The sequence below is a fragment of the Pinus tabuliformis genome, chromosome 1_1 (assembly GCF_031772625.1).
Source record: "Pinus tabuliformis cultivar Carrire ecotype Pingquan chromosome 1_1, CPIR1, whole genome shotgun sequence".
In the NCBI taxonomy this organism is placed as follows: Eukaryota; Viridiplantae; Streptophyta; class Pinopsida; order Pinales; family Pinaceae; genus Pinus; species Pinus tabuliformis.
The window spans coordinates 881,650,160-881,672,157 of record NC_142297.1 but is presented as its reverse complement, the minus strand read 5'-3'; the positions used below and the strand labels follow the sequence as shown (position 1 = coordinate 881,672,157).

Below are 21,998 nucleotides of genomic sequence, written 5' to 3'. Positions count from 1 at the left end.
AGACATTTCTGTGCCTCTCAATCTCCACCTGAATTATGGTGTGCTATCAATCCACACTTCTTTTAAGGCCTGAAAATATGGATGGAAAAAGAGGTTTGATATAGATTTGACGACAATGCTGACAGAATAGACTAGAAACAGTGCAGTACTCCTAGAAACTTGCTTGGAGAATCACAGGTCATCAGCAGCCAAAGTTCAGGAACAAGTGGGAATTGTGTATAATTAATGAAAACAAGAAAAACTCAGAATTTGAAATAATTAAGAGTTCATGAATTTTTCCCTTAATAATATTAACAGAACTGTTTCAATGGTCGCAAAAATGCAGAGCTTTTGATATTACAAAGACCAAGTTGGTTTGTGCCTGCAAAGGAACCACAAGCATAGTTAAACATACAAATAGAAGGAAACCAGTTTCAATGCCCTAACTAGCCAACAAATTTCACCAACCACTAAGAAGTTCAAGTTATTCAAAACTGTCCCAAGAGATTCACACATAATTATGTTCCCTGTCAACCTTTTAAATGCTCAATAAATCAAAGCTGGAGGGCCAAATCAGGCTGTGAATCAACCAGCATTCCAGAAGACTGCCTAACTGGAGACCTTGGAGACTGTTTTTCTACATTCAAATCTGGTGGAATCGAATTTGAAAATTCAGATGTCTGTTGAGAAGGCTGTTTTGAAGGTAAAGACTTCCATAGTTGTTTTTGAGATTGGGATGTATCAGCTCCCATTGGTATCTGCCTGCAATTAAAAGGACTCTGTGTGGTTGAATTCGGCAATTCTAACATCGAGTTTACACCTCCCTGAGAAGTGGCATGAGATGACAGATTCTGAGGATGCATCCAGCTCAGCTGTGAACGCATATACAGAGGCATGTCCATGGGTGCCTGCTGTTGAATAAATTGAGGAACACTACTAGAAATGCCTGATAGTTTTGTATCACCATATGGTTCCCTGGCCACACAATTGGAATTACCATCCAACCTTCTATCAAAACCAGTGCTGCCAGAAGTTGTCGTCTAGACACTTGAAACAGGTTGCACATGTTCAGCTGGTTTGGCAGATGCCCATTGCATAAGTCGGTTACTTCTGGAGACAATCTCAAGCAATTTTGACTGGGATACATTTGAGGTAAATTTTGCACCTGCCAGATTGACTTCACTGGATTTAGCAATTGATGAAGCTGATTTCAACTCACTCTGTTTGACTCCTTGCAAAGGCGTTTGAAAATTTATATTGTTGGCTGACTGTGAACTCATAGATAGAGGAACATGTAACCCAGTAGATTGAGACAGAGATACTAGTCCTGTAGATTGAGCAACTGTTGCAACTGTAGATTGAGCCAAGGTCTGTTGATCCTTGATCTCCTCACGCAATAACAAAGCACCAGGAGGAGCTTCAGCTGTAACAAAAAAGAAAAAAACACGTTGTTATGCAATCGCATACCCACCATGGCCTTATATAACAAAACGAGCCAATTATATATATATACTCTTTGTCAGCTCAAAATTTATAACCATATTGTGTATGTAATTGTGGTTATCCATATATCAGTTTAAGTTGAAGTAACCATTTTTCCTTTTTCTGTTACTAGTCTCATAATTCAAGAATGCTTACACAGCCTTGTGAATGATCCGCATTAAGTAGCCAGAACTTATTATTATTAAAAAATGTTAATGGAAACCTCTAATTTATTGCAGTGTAATAGAAAAGAGCATACAGTTTGTATATAGAGATTTATAAGCATACTGATGCACTTTTACTGTTCAGCTTTTACTGTGTATGTAATTGTGGTTATCCATATATCAGTTTAACTTGAAGTTTGTTTTATCATATGCAATTACAAGAATATAAGAAGTTAACAATGAATATGGGAGTGAATCCAATTAACATAAAGGCTATCAATATTCTCCTTCAAAACACATAAACAAAAATGCAGTCCTTGAGGAAAAAGTTGAAAATCCTAGGAATTGAACATGTACAAACAACAAAACTTTTACAAGTAGAAAAAGAAAAGGCGCAACTGCTAGAAGAGTTTATACGAAGAAACAATGAAATTGAATATCTGCAAGAGAAGATTTAGCATTTAGAACTATCTCAGAAGGCTCATGTCTGTGTTGCTTCCACTTCAAATGCCATATATACTTAGGATCTTGTAGAACAAATGTCCAAAGCATTATCAGATCTTAGATTATTTGAAATAGAATTGAGGAAACATGGGCACTCTAGTAGAGGCAAAAGTACAATTTAATATCAAAGAAAGGCATCTCAATTCATAAAATGAAAGAAACAAAAAACTGATACATGAAAAATAAGTCTCTCAAGAAGAAATCAATAAATTGAAGGCCAAATTGAAAGAAACTTCTCCCTGTTGGAAGCAAAGTGGAAAGTTTTGGAAGAAATCATACAGGTGATGCACTCAGTTTTGAAATATATTTGCATTGTGGAAGAACAAAAATATCTACTAGGAAAGTCATATACAGTCATCAAAATAATTAATAATGAGTTGGAAAACAAAGTCCTAACAACAAAATAAATGATAAAATATTTAAATGATAAAACTCCAAATGAGCTTAGGGCACTAGATGAAGTTGACAAAACATATTTCATAGTAGAAGTAAAAAAGGTTATCAAGAAAAACTTCTTTACATCTGTAATTGCATATGATTTTCCCTTCAATATAGCTGTTTGTTTTATGATATTTCTGGAGTTCCTGTATTAAACTGTTTACTGAGATTGTAGCTTGTTTCCAGGGATTTTGATCATGTTGATTTCACGCTGCACTCCATTTTTTACGCCTACGGGTGGTTCTTCGTATTGGAGGAACCATGAATAGACTTTGAAGCTCTCAATCAGCAAAGCTTCAAATATTTCCTGTCAAATCAAGGGTACAGTTCCTCATGTCAAAGGATTAGTGCCATTGCAAAATTCTGCAAATCCTTTGATATCATCAGCAAGACTGCCTGCAAGATGAATAGTAGAGATGAAAAGTCACATCCTTGTCCTATATAAATATTTGTAAAGCTTATTTTCTGTTGGAAAGTCCAGTATCCTCAACTAAACTAACCATTTTAAATCATCTATAGTTTAGATGATCTCTTTTTATCTGTCATGATTTGTTGTTTATGGTTAATTCAATAACCAATATCTTTTTCCTCCTCCATTGCGGATGCAAGTATCATTAAGGGCTAATAGTAGTATTGTCAAAGAACTGAGCTATTACTGTCAAAGAACTGAATTCTAAATTTACAATGGCAGGTATGGGAAGTGAAGCTTTGGAAAATCTCTGCCTCGTTTTCCTCACAAATAGATCCTTCCAATTTGCCTGAGAAATCCCTTATGGCAGTTTCAAGGGTAACATTCTTATCTGGTATGCCGGTTCCAGAATCTGCACAAGGGGCTACTGATCATTCACATAAGTTTATGTGAAACCAAAATTTTATCTATTAAGTAGATGCTTATCCTCACTTTCAAGTTGACAATCCAGAATTTCGTTACAGGCAGATTTCTGAATGGAAAAATGCTTTTATTTTTTTCAGCATGTTTGTGAAGTCTGTGAAGAGATTGCGAGTAATGAAGAGTTCAGATGCTCGTCGTCTAGGTGAGAATTTTTCGTCTAAGCAAACAGGACCCAGTGATCCAACTGCCTAATGCTGCTGGAATCAAGAGGGGAACCCTAGCAAGTTTATCTCACAGTAACCCTAAGAAAGAAGATGAACCCAATGTTCCTTTTCTCTGAGAGAGTTCATGTGCCAGATTTCGCAGCAGACAAATAGCAGACTTGTCAAATGTAGTCAGAGAAATACCTGTGATCGCAGAGCAGTCGTAGAGCACGTAGCAGAGGACATGCGAAGCAGGATGCAGCGGTTGTTAGCAGCGGTTGTTAGCAACGGATGCGCAGAGCAGGTTGCAGAGCCATCGGCGTTCGAAAATCAATTTTAATGAAATGGGCGCGAGGGAAGAGTTTCATTTGAACATAGATCCCGTGCGCTGACGTGGATAGCGGGAACGGAGGGACGGGGCGGGCGGGCCCTCGTTGGTGGGTCCCGGGTATGTCACCGGAAACGGGAGGTCGCCGGCCGGAGTCATGTATGCATCCTATGCCATCCTGCCTGACGTGCTGCCCATACATAGCTGGCAAGGGCATTAATGGCACAATATATCGCTGGTTAGCCCTTGCCTTCATTCAGACTACCCGGCACGACCGTTTTTTGGCCTACGCTTTCATCGGCACCGACACGATCCCTTTCGTGATCTCGATTGTCAGGCTTTTGTATTGTCTACGTGGGTGGAGTTGATTGAATAGTCTAATTGGTTTCTGTTTCACCCTTTGATTTGTGTGCCTTCTTCTCTTTGGCGGCCTTAATAAAGTGGACATCGTTATTTTTCAAAAAAGCAAGTACGAAAGCGTAAGGTGGTAATAGCTTTTTAAGTTCACGTGATTTTTTTTATTAAAAAAATATTTTATTAAAAGTTATTTTTATGGTAAGGTGCTATAAACGATTTCATAAAAGCGCTTCTTAAAGTTTGTTAAAAGGCTTTTGGAAAATAAAAGGACTTGTGAAAATATTATGAAGGTTGCTTTAAAGGTTAAGGGATTTCAAATATGTTTTTGAGATTTTTATGAAGTTTGAATTATTATAAAGGATTAGTGGTAGCAAGAGGGTTTTATGTGGAAGGAAGATAATTGTTTTAAAGTTTTTTTATATGAAAAAAAAATAAAGATACATGGTATAAAGGAATTTTTTTTAAGGGTTTTTGGCCAGAGAATTTTGGCCAGAGAATTTAAGGTTTTGTAAATTTTATTGGTTTACAAAATTATTTGGTTTTTTGTCAAGCATGACAGTGTTTTGGATGAAGATTATGCCTTACAAGGGCGCATATTGAAAATTATAATTTTTCCGGGGGAGATATGGAGGACAATCTCATGCAATTAACAAAGAAACTATAAGAAAAGGAATGACAATAGCCATGGGTCGCGAAGCGCGACTGAAGAAGACTAAGAAAAGGAATAATAAATAAGAGGCGGAGTTTGTTGCCGTGTTTAGAAAGGTTCAAGCTGCATCCGAGGAACTGGGAAGTCTAGAAAAAACGAAGAAGAATTTGGTGTAAGGGGGAGTGACATGAAACAATAAGTTATGTCACAAGCAAAGAAGTTAGCTACAAATCTAAGAGTAGATGAGCAAGACTCTGAGAGGAAAACATAGCTTGGAGAATCCCACTCAAAAGTGGATGATGGTTGTCAAGACCATAAAATTGAAACCCATTATGCAAGCATGCATATGGATGAAGAAGATGCAACAAATATTACAAAGAGAGAAGTTGAAGTCTCTGTGTGTGAAGTAGAGCAAGAGCTGATAAATGTTCAGGGAATCCAATGTAATGTGGATGGTGCAGATGATGGTGAATCCCATTGTGATGAGACACATGTGGATGATGACTGCAAAGTGAGATGTGAATTGGTGCAACCAACCATAGTTGATGGATTTAGCGAAGTTGAAATTGTCAATGAAATTAACAATGAGCACATGCATGCTCTGATATCCCACCATAGTATGGATGAGCATTATGTTGATGTTATGTGTGGTTTCTTTTTTGAAACAGAGATTGAATGTGGAAATATGGTAAGAGTAATGTTTGATGAAGCAATGAAGGTTGAAGCTTCCACCGTAGCAGCAAGATATGAAGCAATTGGAACTGGTCATGAAGAAATATGTGATCTAGCACGAGCTGATGATCAAGGACATGATAAAGTGATTTAAGAGTTTTTGATGAGAATATCCACTGAACACATAATGGTGGACGATAATTTCAGTGAAGTTGAAAAGAAGGCAGATAAGGAAGAGGTAGAGCAGGAAGCTCTCACTGAAGAGCATAATAAAGATGTTTTTAACATTGTTTTTGAATATGCAAGTGTTCAAAATAGCATGGAAGCAGAAGTTGAAAACAAGGTTGTTAATAAATTTGATGCATATTTGAAGCTCATTGAAGAATGGATTCAATAACTAATTGAAAAAATTGATGTGAGCCTTAAAGCATCAGCTAGAATAAAATAATTGAATGAAATGGTGAATAATGATCTTAAGTGTGTAGATTACAGGAAAAAAGCAGCAGTAATTGATGGTGAAAGTGAAAAGAATGATATGAAAGACAAAGATGAATGCATTGAAACCATTTTTTAGCATTGGGGTTAATAAGAGATAAGAATTTTCTATAAAGAAATATGGCAGAAATAAAGTCAGGAATATTAAGCGTAAGAAGAAGAGCAAAGAAGACAGTTTGAAGATGCAATGTTATGGGAGCAGTCCATGGTTGAACAAATATTTGAAGAGGAAGGTGTAGTAGGTAAGATTAAATTGTGTTTCAGAACAAATTCAAGAAAAGTCAAAGAAACATTGTAGTGACAGCAAGTAAAGAAATATGGAGCCTACAAAAAGAACCTGCAACAGAGAATGAAGCAATTTCGAGGATTTAAAATTTGGAGGAAGAGAAAAAGAAAATGCAAAATTGTGAAATTCTTGAGTCATTGTAAGCCTAGTTGAGACAAAGACCAACAGGCATGTTTGAGTGATGGTTGAGTCAATTTCTATTGTAAGTGTAGCAAGCATAGTTGAGTCAATTTGAGTCATGTTTAAGTTATGTTGAGTCATATGGTCATAATTAAGGGGGAGTGTTATAAATTGCAATTACCCCCGCATGCTAGAGTTGGCTAAAATTAGAGAGTCAGTTAACTATGCGTCGAGTCAAGTCGAGTGATGGATAAAGAGTTAAGTGTAGTCCTTATTTATAGTGTGATTTAACTGAGTTAAGTGTGTGTGCATGTTAATTTATTTTAGGGGAGTCCCTACTCGAAAAGGTTTAAATACCCTTCATCGGGTTCATTGTAATAATCAAGTTTTGTGTGATCAATAGAAGAGATGCAACTCGTTTGTTTTGTGTGTGAATTTGTGTTTTGTCTCCTCTACCTTTCCAACAGGCACTCAGGCTATGTAAGATTTATGTACAACGTCATAATCGATATATACCATATTTATGATAATATTGGTGTTGTCGTGTGGAAAGTTTTAGCTCACATTGAATTGTGTGGGGTCTCTCCACAAAATTTATATAGATGGCGTCAATGGAAGATCTGCTTTTATAACTATATAGACATGGTTTGTTAGAGTATGTAGTTCTTGGTCCTCATAGGGCTATCAGTTATTGGAGTAATTTGTGCATTTGAATCCAATCCATAACCAATGGTTCACTCAACGAAGAGATTGCTGGGGAGGGATTTTGCTAAAAAATGTCATAAATGGTAGAAAAAACAAGCAAAAGAAAAAATAGCTTAAGGATTGGTGAACAATGTTGTGGATGGTTTCAAAATCCATGGCCAAATCATCCCGAGTTGCCAAGAACAGGGAAAAAATTAGTGTTGTTGTTGCTAGAGCAAGCACAATCAAAGCTTGATATTGGATTGAAGGGTTGGACGCAAGTCTCAAGCTCACTCATTAAGGTTGTGAAGGGTGACAGGGGAAAAACAAGCTCAGAGCCTCCACTGATCGGTCTCGGGTAGCCAATGCCATAGAGAAATATACATAGTGAATTAAGTGCATCAAGCAAGCGAGGTACATTGGAGAAACTAAGTCACTATCAACATTAAAGGAAGGCATCAAGACGATTAGCATCTTGAACCACACCAAACTCTGGCACAAACTCACAAGTTGTAACTCCTTCTGGATCATCCTTAAAACCCATTCTATTTATGATGCTCAATATTTTATCTCTCTTCATAGACCCCACTCCATGGCTCTCCAAAACCACTAAACCACCTTATACTCTGATTCATCATTATTTTTAGGTTTGTTTGAGCGAGAAAACAACACGAATTGAGCTTGAGTTTGTTTCTTGTGATCGTGATCCTATTCCTGAGTCACACTATAATGTTCAAGATCGATATTCATAAGAAAATCGAGTTGTTTCATATCTTATAGTCAAACATCGAAAAATTTTGTTTGTTGTAATTCTTAAGCTATGGATTCACCCCACTATGGAGAAAACGATTACAACAATCTTGAATGAAACTATAAGTATGTATGTTGTAATGCACACACTCTCCATTTTGTGTATGCTTTCGTTCTGAAACGTCTCCTCCCATTTTGTGAAAGAGAGAATAATAAAGAGGTTGGTCTCCCTATCCATAGGGTAAGATAAGTTCTATAAGGTGCCAGATAAATTATATACGTAGTGGAAAAATAGGTTGTTCAATGAAATGTACATCAGAAAAGAATCTAATGGAATGTACATCAGAAAAGAATCTAATAGGAATAGACCAAGCACATATGAAATGAGATGCCTATCAAGAAAAAAAAATCCCTTAGAATGCGAATAAAAGGCGAACCACATAATTGATTTCTACTAAACATTTATATAAAAATAAAAGGAATAATTGAATTAAATAAAAGGCTAAGCACATAATTGATTTCTACTACTCACTGTTATACAGAAGATAATACGATAAATGTCTTATGTCTGGTACTTGAAGTGTTTAATGTATCATGGTAAATGCAGGGCATAATGAGGATTCTGGCTGAGCAAGGACATTTTCAGGAAACCTTAGCTTTAGTGTGAATGTTGTTGTTTAGAGAGTTTGACCATCTATGTAATGTAACAAGTTTACTAAAAGACCCATTGTGTTGTTGTTCAGAGAGTTTCCGCCATGCAGTTGTAAGTGTTTGTTGTTGAAACTACATTGCGACTAGTCCCTTTTGTAGTGGTGACAACTCTCTTCTATTTTGCAGCAACTTCATTGTTGGAACTACTTTGCGGCTACTTAGTAGTGGAAACTCTCTTGTACTTTGTGGCAACCCCTATGTAGTTTGTTTTATCCTTGTTTCTAAAACAGAGTATTGTATATTAAAATTAATATTTTTAGAAACTCTTTATAATAGATGTATAAAGGCTCCTTTTAATTCTTTTAATATAAAATATGTATAAACTTTTATGAATACTTTAAAAAATGTTATTATATTTTATAATTCATCATTTTTATGATATCTACCATTATCCTTATTTTCCATTATTAAAATTAAAAAAAAAAAAAACATGAAAGTTTCATTAAGGTTTTCTTACTCTTTTTTGAAATTTAATCATAATAAAAAATGTACTCATTAAAAAAATTGTATTAAAATAAATTTAGAGTTAAAAAAAAATAATTAATAAACTATTGAAATTGTTTCTTCATAATATTGTTATCTCTATGTTATATTCTTTGTACAATTAGTTCTATGCATAATTGGTGTGTGTTAGGTGGAATGAGGGGCCCATAACACACACTAATTATGCATAGAAGGGTAAAAATATTTCACATTGAATTCGCCACTTTCACATTGAATTATTTTGGCTCCAACACCCATCCTTCTAAGACAATATTTCCAAATGGTTGTAGGAATCCCCATTAAGCAATGACACAATTATGCATCACTTTTACAACCAATTAAGATACCTCAAAGTTTTCTTGAAATAGTGGAATAAGCAAGAATTTGGGGATATTTTTATTAAAGAAAGATTTCACAACACAAATGGAACATATTCAACAAAGAATAATTCCCAAAAGGAAAAAGTAGTGAAAACTCTTAAAGAATGTTCTCATATTATTTTTTGTGTGTGGATGTTTGGCTAACTAACCTAATTCCAAAAAAATGTAGTTTGGATATATCTTTACACTTGACTATTCTATCTCTTTGATAGATAATGGTCCAAGAAGGACCTCATGTCAATCTATTTGACTTTAATTCACCTAAGAAAGAATCAAGATAAACTAAGAGTGGCTCGATATGACTTAAGTTTACATGTTGTCCATGTGATATGTATGACTTAAGTTTACATGTTGTCCATGTGATATGTACCTTTGTTTGCCTCATCTATCTTCACTAAAATTTCAATATTTTTTTGTCTAGATGAAATGAACTACTATCCTCTTTTGTCTTGACCTAAGTAGTGAATTCTCCTACAATTACCTTATATATTCAAGAATTACATGAACAGTGACATCACATGATAAACTCCCAAATTATAATAGATTCCCTACCTAAAAACAATTATACTATAATTTAGTATTTATTTTAAAAAAATTTCATTGATGAACTCTTTTTATAAAAATTCAACAATGCATTTCAAGTTCCTATAGATCATAATAAAAATTAAATTTAATAACACTCGTAATTAAAAACCCTAAACCGCTTTGACTATGTAATTATAAAAAAATATCCAAGAATATCAATCCTACCCCCAACATATATAAGAAAATAAATTCTAGTGGGTTGACATGAGTATATTCATTTAATTTTAAAACGAAAATATCTCTACTTTAAATGGCCCATTGAATACTATGCAAAGACAAGGAATATTAATGTATTCACAATATATAAATGAAGATTTTTTAATGAAAAATATATTTTTTAAATCCACACGAGAGTCAGAATATTGTGCTACTTAGGGTCTAACTAAACATTATTAGTTAGCTTATATAAGGTCAAAGGGTATACATGGATCATATCCACATAGCAAACACATTTAAGAAATTACTGAAATGTGTTTAATATTGGGATATATACCTTTTAAATTTGGGCATGCTCATTGATGTGTTGATAAGATGTTTTATATATATATGAATGATTATGTTGGGTGGTTAATGTAAATAAATTATTATTTTTTTTGGAAGCTTGATAGGGAGTTTATTACATGGTTTAAGGTTATTAAGTGATGATGTGAAAATGTGGTGATGTGAAGAAAGAGAGAGCAATAAGAGGAGAAATAGTAAAAATATTACATTTTCCACATATATAAATATATATAGAATGTAAATATGTGGAGATGAAAATAAAGAAAATATAGTTTGGAAATTTAACTTCACACTCAACACTAGAGGTGGCTACCCAAAAATGCTAGAACTCTAGCCATGAGAAGAAAAGCAAGAAGACTTTCTACAATACTCATTCTACATGCATAATGGAGAATGAAAATTTAAATAAGAAAAAAACAACTTGAAATCTAGCTTATACACTTTACACTATATGGAACAATACATTTTCATGGGGAGAAAGAAAAACTAGACTCTTTACATTATGGGTTTTGTACGAAAAAGTGGAAATGTTAAAAAAAGGAAACATAACTTTTATTGTCTTTCTATTTTTATAAGTAGATCACATATGAAATAGATATTCTAAGGTTATGATCAAATTTATTATTATTAAAAACAAAAAAAACAAAATTTTCAATTCCTTGACATATACCTATGCAATAATGTATTTTTTAAGGTATATTAGTTAAAATATGAGTAGCTAAATTAGCAAAAAAAAAAATGTAAATAAAATATTATTAAATAGTTTCTTAGAGAGATTTGTTGGGGGAGTTGGTTGGGTCTTTATGTTAATGATAGATTTCAACATCATATACTTCATGAGCAAGAGATTAAAGTGTAATTGGGGTACTATCTAGTTTCATGTATGACATTGAGCTAGATGCTACTTGTAAGCGCATGACTTCAATCATGACATTATGAGACATTGACATTCTTTTAAGTGTTATTTAGCATAAAATTCTAGCTTGTTCTTGGAGTATGACCTTAAATTACTTTTGATTTTCTAAGAGTTGATTTTCTTTGGACATAAAGAAACATGTTAACAATGAAAAACCTAGAGATATCTTGCAAGAGTAGAAATTTACGCCCTTACAAATCACCAATTAATTATTTTATATGGCCACGTTCTATCTATAGATAATGATGTAGTTGCACATCAAAATCTCAAGATTGTATTAATAAAGGCTAGGCTAGTAGCCTTGGCTATTGTATAATTCCTCTACTTTAGAAGAAAAAAGGATCAATATCTCACTAAATCTATAACTATGTAGATTCTACTCAACTTCATACATTATACTTATAGACAAATCCTACGTGGAATATATGTTAATGTTTTTATCTTATAAAGTAGTTGTCATAGGCATGATGATGTTAATATATAGACATTAAATTGCTTAATCATAAGAAACAACATGCATTATCTGAAAATATTAATTTTTCTTAATTCATTTATGTATATAGGTGAAATTTGCTAAAACAAAGACACAATGAAAAAGACAATAATAAATCCAAGGTAATTGATTGTCATTCATCTATATTCAATTAAAATTAATTATCACTATATATAAATATTGTTAAAACAAAAATACACTAATAATCCTAAACATTTAGAAAATATGAGAAACTAATATGTAAAATCATACCATATATATAACGGTATAATATTATTCTCAATCCTATTACTTCAAAATTATAATAAATTTATAAAACATATGTAACATAAAATGCCAATCTCAATTCTTTAACATTACTTTAGCATGATATAAAAAATCCACTAGACATAATTATCTTCCCTTTTCCTTTTTTCCAATTCTCTATTTTGTTCTAGTTTTACACCTAACTCATAATATTCTATACATTTTAAAATAAAAAACATATTCTTTATAGTTAAATAAATTAAAATTTAAATATTCTTAATCATATTTTTGTCTAAAATTAATTTATATATAATAATAATAATAATTAAAATTTATTTATACATTTAAAAATTATATTTTAATAATAAAAATAAAAAAATTTATATTTTAAAAATTGGATAGAAATAATAATTATTTTTCCTACTCATACTCCATTCCCATAGAAAAACGCAATAAACCTTATTATAATGATTTCTTATCGTAATGATTTCAAATTTCATATTTAAATTTTGAATTAAAAAATCCTACTATATTGATCCATCTTCCACTTTTATCCTTTTAAAATTCCCTTGTCACGCTTCTCATACACACTACTCACCACCTCACTAAAAAAAGCATACTTAACACTTTGTCATCTTTTGCACGCTAGATGGAGTTTATTTAAATGGAAAAACACTATGAAATTTGAAATTTAGGTATCACATTAATACTAGTAATTACGCCGTTCACTCTGGAAAAACTTTTTTTTTTTGCTTTTCTGTCATAATTTTGTGCCTTTGGATTAACCTATTAGACGATTAGAAAATGTTAAACCGTCGGATCATAAAAAAGTAGTTGGAAGGTTATAGATAAGAATGAGGTGCAACGGTTTATTGGTTAGGTTATAAATTTGAATTAGGGGTGTCTATCATTTTATTTCTAAAATAAATTTTAAGGTATTTAATTTATTTATAGTATTACAAATATATTTTAAATATTTATTATAATTTTGATTTAGTTGGGATTATATTTTTATTCAAATGTCAATAGAGGTTTATTAGAATTTTAAAGGTGTATAATACACATATTTTAAAAAATTCCAATATATTTAATATATTTTAAATAATAAAAACTTATAATTTCATTAAATATTATATAACTAAAATTTAAATTGAAAAACTAAATCATGATTTAATTAAATTATATTTTTCTTATTTTTATTAAATTATATATACCAACATGATAATATTACAATTAACCCAAAAAATTATATAAAAATAATTAATTTATAATTTTGGACTATAATGTAGAATTATTTTTTATTTACTTATCCTTATTTTTGTGAAGGATAGTCTTCTATTTAATATTTTTTAGATTTGGAATTATAGTGAATGTAGTTGTTTGCCAGAATTTATCATTTGATCTCTAAGTTAAAAATTTCTAAAATTAATTTGAAAGTCAAAACCAAAATCAGTCTATCAATAAATTACATTCATATGATCATTTGATCTCTAAGTTAAAAATTTCTAAATTAATTTGAAAGTCAAAACCAAAATGAGTCTATCAATAAATTACATTCATATGACGTACATTTGATCTCTTAGTTAAAAATTTCTAAAATTAATTTGAAAGTCAAAACCAAAATGAGTCTATCAATAAATTACATTCATATGATGTATGTATACTGAACAATCTGTAAATAAGAAGTCAAGTCTCCTATTACTATAAATGTAATATGTGGTATTTAAATATATTGTTACAACATTTAAGTGTCATGAGTAAGTATATAAAATAAGTATAATTTATTATATAGAGTAAATGTTAGCTTACTCATATATTAGTATAATCATATAAAGTAAATGGTTAGTAAATATAGATAGGCATTAATCCATATTAAGCATTAAAACACTCTTAGAGATAATAGATTAAGTTATTTTTCTGAAATTAATTCTATAATATTAATAAATATAAAATTCTAATAATGTTATTCAAAAGCTAATTCAATAATAACGACATTATTTTAGTGTTAACAATTTGATTTTAACATATTTGTTTTTTATGTGTGCAAACGTCCATTTATTTGTAATCCCAAGGATTTTATCCTCATGAAAGCTATAAGGTTTCATGCCATGGATAGTATCTCTCGAGGTGCAAACCTCTTGTGAAAAACTTGAGGAAAAATTTACACTTGAGAGATTTGATCCCTCAACTTGAGGAAAAGTCTGCACTTGAGAGACTTGATCCCTCTTAGACCTCCATAGCTCTGTAGTTAAAATATGGATTTAGGATGGTGTAATTATTAATAATATATAATTAATAATTAAAAACATACTTGTCCTACATTATTGGAGGTGGAATAAGTCTGAAGTTTATGCATTTGTTCAAATTGAGAAGTGATATGGACACCTCTTGTGAAAAACTTGAGGAAAAGTTTGCACTTGAGAGATTTGATATAGATCCGTAGTTAAAAGATGGATCTAGGATGGTGTAATTATTAATAATATATAATTAATAATTAAAAACATACTTGACCTACATTATTGGAGGTGGAATAAGTCTGAAGTTTATGCATTTGTTCAAATTGAGAAGTGATATGGACCAAAGGTTCAGGGAGTCAGGACCCAAGATAACATTATGAGAAGAGACCTCATTTGCAATGGTATGCATTGACCGAGATGTATTGGGAAAATTCTCATCATTTTACTCTTTCTCTGCACCTGTGAACAATGTTATTGATGATACTATGCATTTCCTTCATTTTGAACATAGTTTAGAATATTGGCCTACTTGGAATATCCCTGAAACTTAACATATGGTCAGATCCCTAAAACATAACATATGGTCAGAAAGAAATACCAGTAAAGATACAAAATTACATAAATTTTACTTATTTCTTCTATGTTGTTGCCTTAAGGTGTTTCCATTGCAACATGTGTTGCAATTGCTAGTTTAAATCCATGTTATTTTAAATATATAGAATGCTGAGGAGTTTTAAATGTTTAGAATTATGAAAGAAAATTTAGCTTAAAAATAAATTTTATTTTAATTTTTTTATAAATTGAGTTTTTTGGGGATGTTTTGGAGTTTCTTGATAGAGGAAAATATATTGTATTATCCCAACTCTTGACACTACTTTTTTAACACTCATTGTTAAGGAGGAAAGAGATGAAGACTAACAAATTGCAACCCATTACCCTTTGCAATTTTATTTACAAAAACCATCTCTAAATTATTTGGAAACAAACTAAAATCCCTTTTGGGTCTCTTCATCTCCCTAGAACCCCTTCCCAACCTCCATAGAACCCCTTCCCAACGACCAACATGCTTCCAAGAAGTTAGTAGTAAAGTTATCAAAGTGAGGTATTTCCCTCTTGGAATTTCCATTACCACTTGTTCAACTTTGGCTAAGGTTATTTCTCTAAGAAGTGATTCATTTTTATCATTAGAGACCAAGGAGGGGATGTGCAAAGTGAATTCATAAATGGCTAGGAAATGATCCCTCCTAGAGGAGGGAGTGATAAAAGGTGATCAATTCCTTATCAATATCCTTATGAGATTATAATTTATTGTCTTGGATAATTTTGATGTGAAAGATATGATTGTGATATTAATGGTATATCATAGAGTGGTGAAATAATTTATTTTTCTTCTCCCCCTCCTTTAATATCATAGTGTGGTGAAAGAATTTATTTTTCTTCTCCCCCTCCTTTAGCTAATCCACTCTTTACTTTTGTCTCCAAAGGATTTCCTCTTTGCCATTTCTTGTTCTTTCGGTTGAACTAGGAGCTAGTTCTTTCCCTTTTGAATTATTCTTTATTGAATATGTTCCATTTGTGTTGTGAAATCTTTCGTCAATAAAAATATCCCCAAATTCTTGCTTATTCCACTATTTCAAGAAGGCTTTGAGGTATCTTAATTGGTTGTAAAAGTGATGCATAATTGTGTCAATGCTTAATGGGGATTCATGCAAACATTTTCAAATATTGTCGTGGAAGGATGGGTGTTGTAGCTGTTAGGGTCCTATAATTATAGGAAATCTGATGATTCAGATATTATTTTTTGCTCTCATGATGAATCTTTTGGCTTGCTGAGTCACCCCGCTTCCTCTCCATTTTGCATTCCTATAATTATAGGAAATCTGATGATTCAGATATTATTTTTTGCTCTCATGATGAATCTTTTGGCTTGCTGAGTCACCCCGCTTCCTCTCCATTTTGCATCATAATTTACTTAGCTTCCTGCTTTATCACCCACTTTCCTTGTTAATTCATCTGAATATTACCCAAGCATAAGCCGAATACCTGCTTTCAAATCATTAAGAATAGGTTCATGTGACAAAAAGGTTATATATTGCAGAGCCTCTAGTTTTAAAGCCTTGGATTTTATTGAATTTTGCATAAAAATTAAGCATGAAAGCTTAGCTCCCGCTCCATCTCCATGTGACTCATATTCACAGAACCTAAGCCTAGCACACCTAACACCAAGCACAAGTGGGCAACCTTGGGCTTATTTTGGCGAAACACAATGTAACTATAGGCTTATATAAACCATCATGAAGAATGTTCCCTTGTGAATGTGGGATAAATCCCATAAAGTAATATATATATATATATATATATAATCCCTCTTTTTACCCCTTACTTCACAAAACCCTATTAATATAAAGTTTTGGACTTTATATTAATTTCTCCCCACAAGCCTATACTACCTCTTCCCCTTGCAAAGTCAACCAATGACCCACCCCGCACTAAGAATTAAACTCCCTTCATTTTTATTTGCCTCGAGATTCATAGAAATAAATGAATGGTTAAAATTATGTTTGGCATCCCAGCTCATCCAGCACTTAACACTCAAAATGTATGCAGGATAAGGTGTTTTCCCTGCCTTTTTGGTAAAGTAAAATGGTTTTATAGTGACACATGAAATGAAATTCACGGATGCCAAAGGGAAAATTTCACATGAAATTAGGTGAGCAAAGATAACATTCAAGTAAATGCATTTCACCATAGAAGATTAAGGTGAAATCAATTTACAGGTGTAAAATCATGTTGCAGGTGAAAGTAAAAGAGTAAAGTGAGAAGACTCTTCCAACCATACAAATCAACACATGGTTTTGAAAAACCATCCAGGTAGGGTAAAAGGAATTTACATACAAATAAAATGAATTTACAAAGGAAGGAGTAATAGAAACAAAAACTACACATGGTTTTGTGAATAAAGAGAAAACAAAACCACAGATTGGAAACAACACATGGTTTGTAGAAATTTAATTATATATTTCATTTAAAATATTTTGGGAATATTATTCACATATATATATTTTCCAAAATATTTTGAAAGACACACGATCAGTCATCAGTGAGGGAAATCTCAAATTATCAAGTTAGAGGATCAGTAAGCACTTGAGTGAATTACTAAGAAAAAGAGAGGTACATCTACATCTGCTAGTTCATCTGCAAACACAGTCACAAATGGGGGTCCACATCCTACCTGCTCCCTCTACACATTCCCCCAGAACTATTAATCTGTAGCAATTAGAGATTTTTAGTTCATCTATAGTCTAAAAATGTCCTGTCTGTTAGAGACAACATTTATTGTAAATAGTTTGTAAATTTTGTATAAATACTTCTGTGTTTGATTCATTACAGGTGGATTGTTTGAGATCACAAATATTATTGATCCGTTAATAGGATTTACTTTTGAGTACCTTATTCTGGCTGCTTTTGCAATATGGCTTCTTTTGCAATCTGTATGTTTTCTACTTAAGGTCACACTAAAGAATTCTTGACTGCTCTTTAGTTCTACCTAATTGATTGAATGCCACACTAAAGAATTCTTAATTTCTCTTTAGTTCTATTGAAGGTTTTCATTGTTCTTCCATCATCCACTTATTATTCTGAAAGATCTAGTAAATATTCCTAACTTGCCCTGAGTTTACTCTGTGAAAAATTGATGCAACCATCCAGTTTACCTTTTGACTCCATTGCCCAATAGATGCTAATTAAATTGAATACAATCAGTCTTCCAAAACCCAAATCAAAACCCAAAACCCAAGTACAATCATAACTAGTCTAAGATTTTCAAGCAACAAAGATAAATTTTACAGAGAGAGCCCTCTCTGGGATTGGAAGGGCTAGATTCCCATCCCAAAGTTGGTTTGATGTTACATTCTTGTGATTTGTCCTACAACCTTCAAATTATAGGGTGCTAACATAGTGGCAACCATACTGGGGACAGAATGTTTTATCTTCCTTAGAAAAGTGTGTCAAAGTTCTGATCTGATTGATGATGGTGAACAATGATTAGACACCAGAGGGTTGTACCTTTCACCTGGCGACTCCATTGTTCAAGATCCAGAGCTTCAAAGTTTAGAGTGATTCCATAACCAAAGAATCCATATTCCAAAGCATTAATGGTGATACAGGATGACAGGGTTTGTGGCAAACCTTTCATTTCATGAAATTTTAAATGAATTCAGGGATGAGTTATCCAAATTTCAGCTTGATGAAGATTTTTTAAGAGCTGTGTTTCTTATTTTCAAATCAAGAAAATTTTCTCCTGAAGTTAAAATATGTGTTCTTGAGTTAGTTGCTGAAAAATATGAAAATGGCATTAAACTTTTGCATTCTCAAATTCAGTCATATAATTTCTGAGATCCTAAAGAATTCTTGGAAAATCTTCCTTCTCCAAAGAAAGAGAAAATTGTACTACCTTTTGACTGGCAGATTGAGGATGATTATGCTTTCAAGTACAAGACTGAAGAAGTATTTTCAAGGTTTAATATTGAGGATACAACTAATAAATTAGTCATTGAAGGCCTGGAAACGAATATCGTACATTATGCTTTTGTTGATCCTATATCAGATTACAAGGAGGTTCTTTTCAGCTTAAGTTTTCAAACATGTTTTCTCTATAAGAACCTAATACATCAGGAATTTCCATTATATATCAAAGCTTTGATTATGTGGACCCATGATCAAATTATACTTCTGAGTTTACTGACAATGAGTCAAGCAGTCCATTTGTTTCTACAGCTGCTTGACTGGCTTCATTGGCATTTTTGTATTATTTAAGTCAGCCTGATTTTCAACAATATAGGATAGGTAGTAGGGTGCAAATAAGCTCAAGACTCTGAGCCTTTTTTTTTAGTTTCAAATTTAGTTTGCTTCTCAACTTTCAGTTCAGTGTGTAGTTCAATGTTCAGTATGCAGAGTGGTTTTGATTTCAGTTTGAGAGTTGGTAGAACAGGTTGCAGATTTGGGAACAACCCAATGGAGAAGGCACTGATCTATAAACTTAGAGATCTGCGGTTTTTGGCATCTCTAAGGAGATTGCCATCCTTAAGCTAGAGCCGATGTTAGGTTCATATAATTATGGGAAATCTGATGATTCAGATATTATTTGTTGCTCTCATGATGAAGCTTTTGTCTTGTTGACTTGCTCCGCTTCCTCTCCATTTTGCATCATCCTTTACTCAGCTTCCTGCTTTATCACCCACTTTCCTTATCAATTCATCTGAATATTACCCTAGCATAAGCTGAATACCTGCTTTCAAATCATTAAGAATATGTTTGTGTGACAAAAAGGTTATATATTGCAGAGCTTCTAGTTTTAAACCCTTGGATTTTGTTGAAATTTGCATTAAAAAAAATCCTGAAAGCTTAGCTCCCGCTCTATCTCCATGTGACCTGCATTCACAATACCTAAGCCTAGCACACCTAACACCAAGCACAAGTGGGTAGCCTTCGGCTTATTTTGTCAAAACACAATGTAACTATGGGCTTATATAAACCATCATGAAGAATGTTACCTGGTGAATGTGGGATAAATCCCATAAAGTATATATATGTGTGTGTGTGTGTGTGTATAATACTTCTTTATACCCCTTACTTCACAAAATCCTATTAATATAAAGTTTTGGACTTTATATTAATTTCTCCCTACAAGCCTATACTATCACTTCCCCTTGCAAAGTCAACCAATGGCCCACCCCGCACTAAGAATTAAACTCCCTTCATTTTTATTTGCCCTTCGTCCATGGTTTTTGGGTTGTCAAACTCTAGTCGTTCTTTCATAAATAACGGAAGGCTACTGACAAACCATTGTACTTTGGCCTTTTCTTCACGAATATAGGGAACATATCTTAGCAGTGAGGTGAATTTTGTTATAAATTCATCCATGGTTATTAGGAAAGCACAAATTTGTTATCAACATAATAAACCAAAAGGAGATATGAGTAAGAGGTGGGCAGATGAGAAGGGAAATAAATTCATTTCCAGCCATAAGGGAAATAAGAAAAACAACAACAATGGATTATTTAAAGGTCAAGGTAAATATAATATGAATAAACCAAGATTTAATGCACCAGGAGAAGCTAGGACCAGTGAGCAAGCTGGAAAAAATGAATCAGAAGTAGTTAATAGACCCCTGGTACAATGTTGGGGATGTGGAGGCCCACATTATATTAAAAATTTCCCTCAACACAGGGGAGCAGACCAAATTTCGAAAATTCAGGAGGCCTCCACTGTGGGATTCAACTGTGAACCAAAAGGCAGGAAATATTGATATTTTCGTTATGAAAGAGAATTTTATAAGTGTCATTCCAGAGCCATTTCATTGATAACTAAAAGAAGGAAATACTCGTTATATTTCAAGAGTTTGTGATTTATACTGTGGCATTTAGTGGGAAAAAGTGATTTACAAACTTCTTAATAGCATGATAAAAACTAGAAAGAAAAGGAAAACCTGTATATTGTGTACAGAGGAAAATAGAAAGGAAGAACTTTACAGGTGAACGAGAACGTCCAAGCAAAATTCTCGATGCTCATGAATTCACACAGATGTGAATAAATTAACATAATACCAAGAACAAGAAATAGATAGAATAGTCTTTTTTTTTTAAACAGAGGATTTCCCCTATGTTCAAAACCTGAAATGAAATTGGTACATCATTATTCGTCTCCCAATCGGGATAACATAAAATTAAACTCAGAACATAAGTTGAATCAGAATAGATATATCCTCTGCCTACTTACAGGCCTCATGACTTCTTCACAAGAAAGACCTTGTGAGTATCACGATTTTCAACAAGAATTTCTGAGATGAAACTAATCTTATAAACATTAAGAAGATTATGAAGATAAATAGAAAACCTAAGTGTATTCAAGGACTCATCTAGAAAATTCATTCGATAGCCAAAAACCGTGAATCAATTATGAAGAAAGATAAAAAAACAAAAGTATACACTAAAGGAATCACATCAATGAATACTATAAATCCTTTCGACATTTCCAGAGTAACATTATAGATACAAAAGGGGTGAATCGGGAAGAAAAGAAAACACAGTTATAGTGCCCTACTCTAATTTTTCCATAGAAGTTGCAATTGGCACATAGTCAAAGACAGAATAACCAGTACACACAAGAGCCAGACCCCACACCTACAAGCGAGGCCGTAAGGGTTCTTAAAACAAAAAAAGAAAGTTAATTACACATTTAGTAGGAAGAAAATTCATTATAAGGTGTCGACCTTGCAGTCTCAGTATACCTTTTTCCACTTTACAAATTTAGCACATACTCAATGAACTTCATTTGAAACAACCAATAGAGACTCACTACTATACAGCCAAAAATCCTGTGCAAACCTTGGAACCCGAGGAGGAATAATACCTGGAAAGAACGCGAGGAGCATAGTCGAATGCAGGGTTAGCCGCAGTCTATTTCAAGACACCTCGACCAAAGATCCCCACCTCGCACCTTGAC

General features: G+C 32.8%; 1 long non-coding RNA gene across 1 annotated transcript; it reads right to left on the bottom strand.

The window, feature by feature from the left end:
• Positions 1-248: 248 nt before the first annotated feature.
• LOC149217177 (uncharacterized) lies at positions 249-4,121 on the bottom strand. Its single transcript, XR_016251246.1, has 2 exons — positions 3,807-4,121; positions 249-1,402 (listed from the first exon to the last, which is right to left on the bottom strand). It is a non-coding gene; the product is annotated as an uncharacterized LOC149217177 (long non-coding RNA).
• Positions 4,122-21,998: the final 17,877 nt, after the last annotated feature.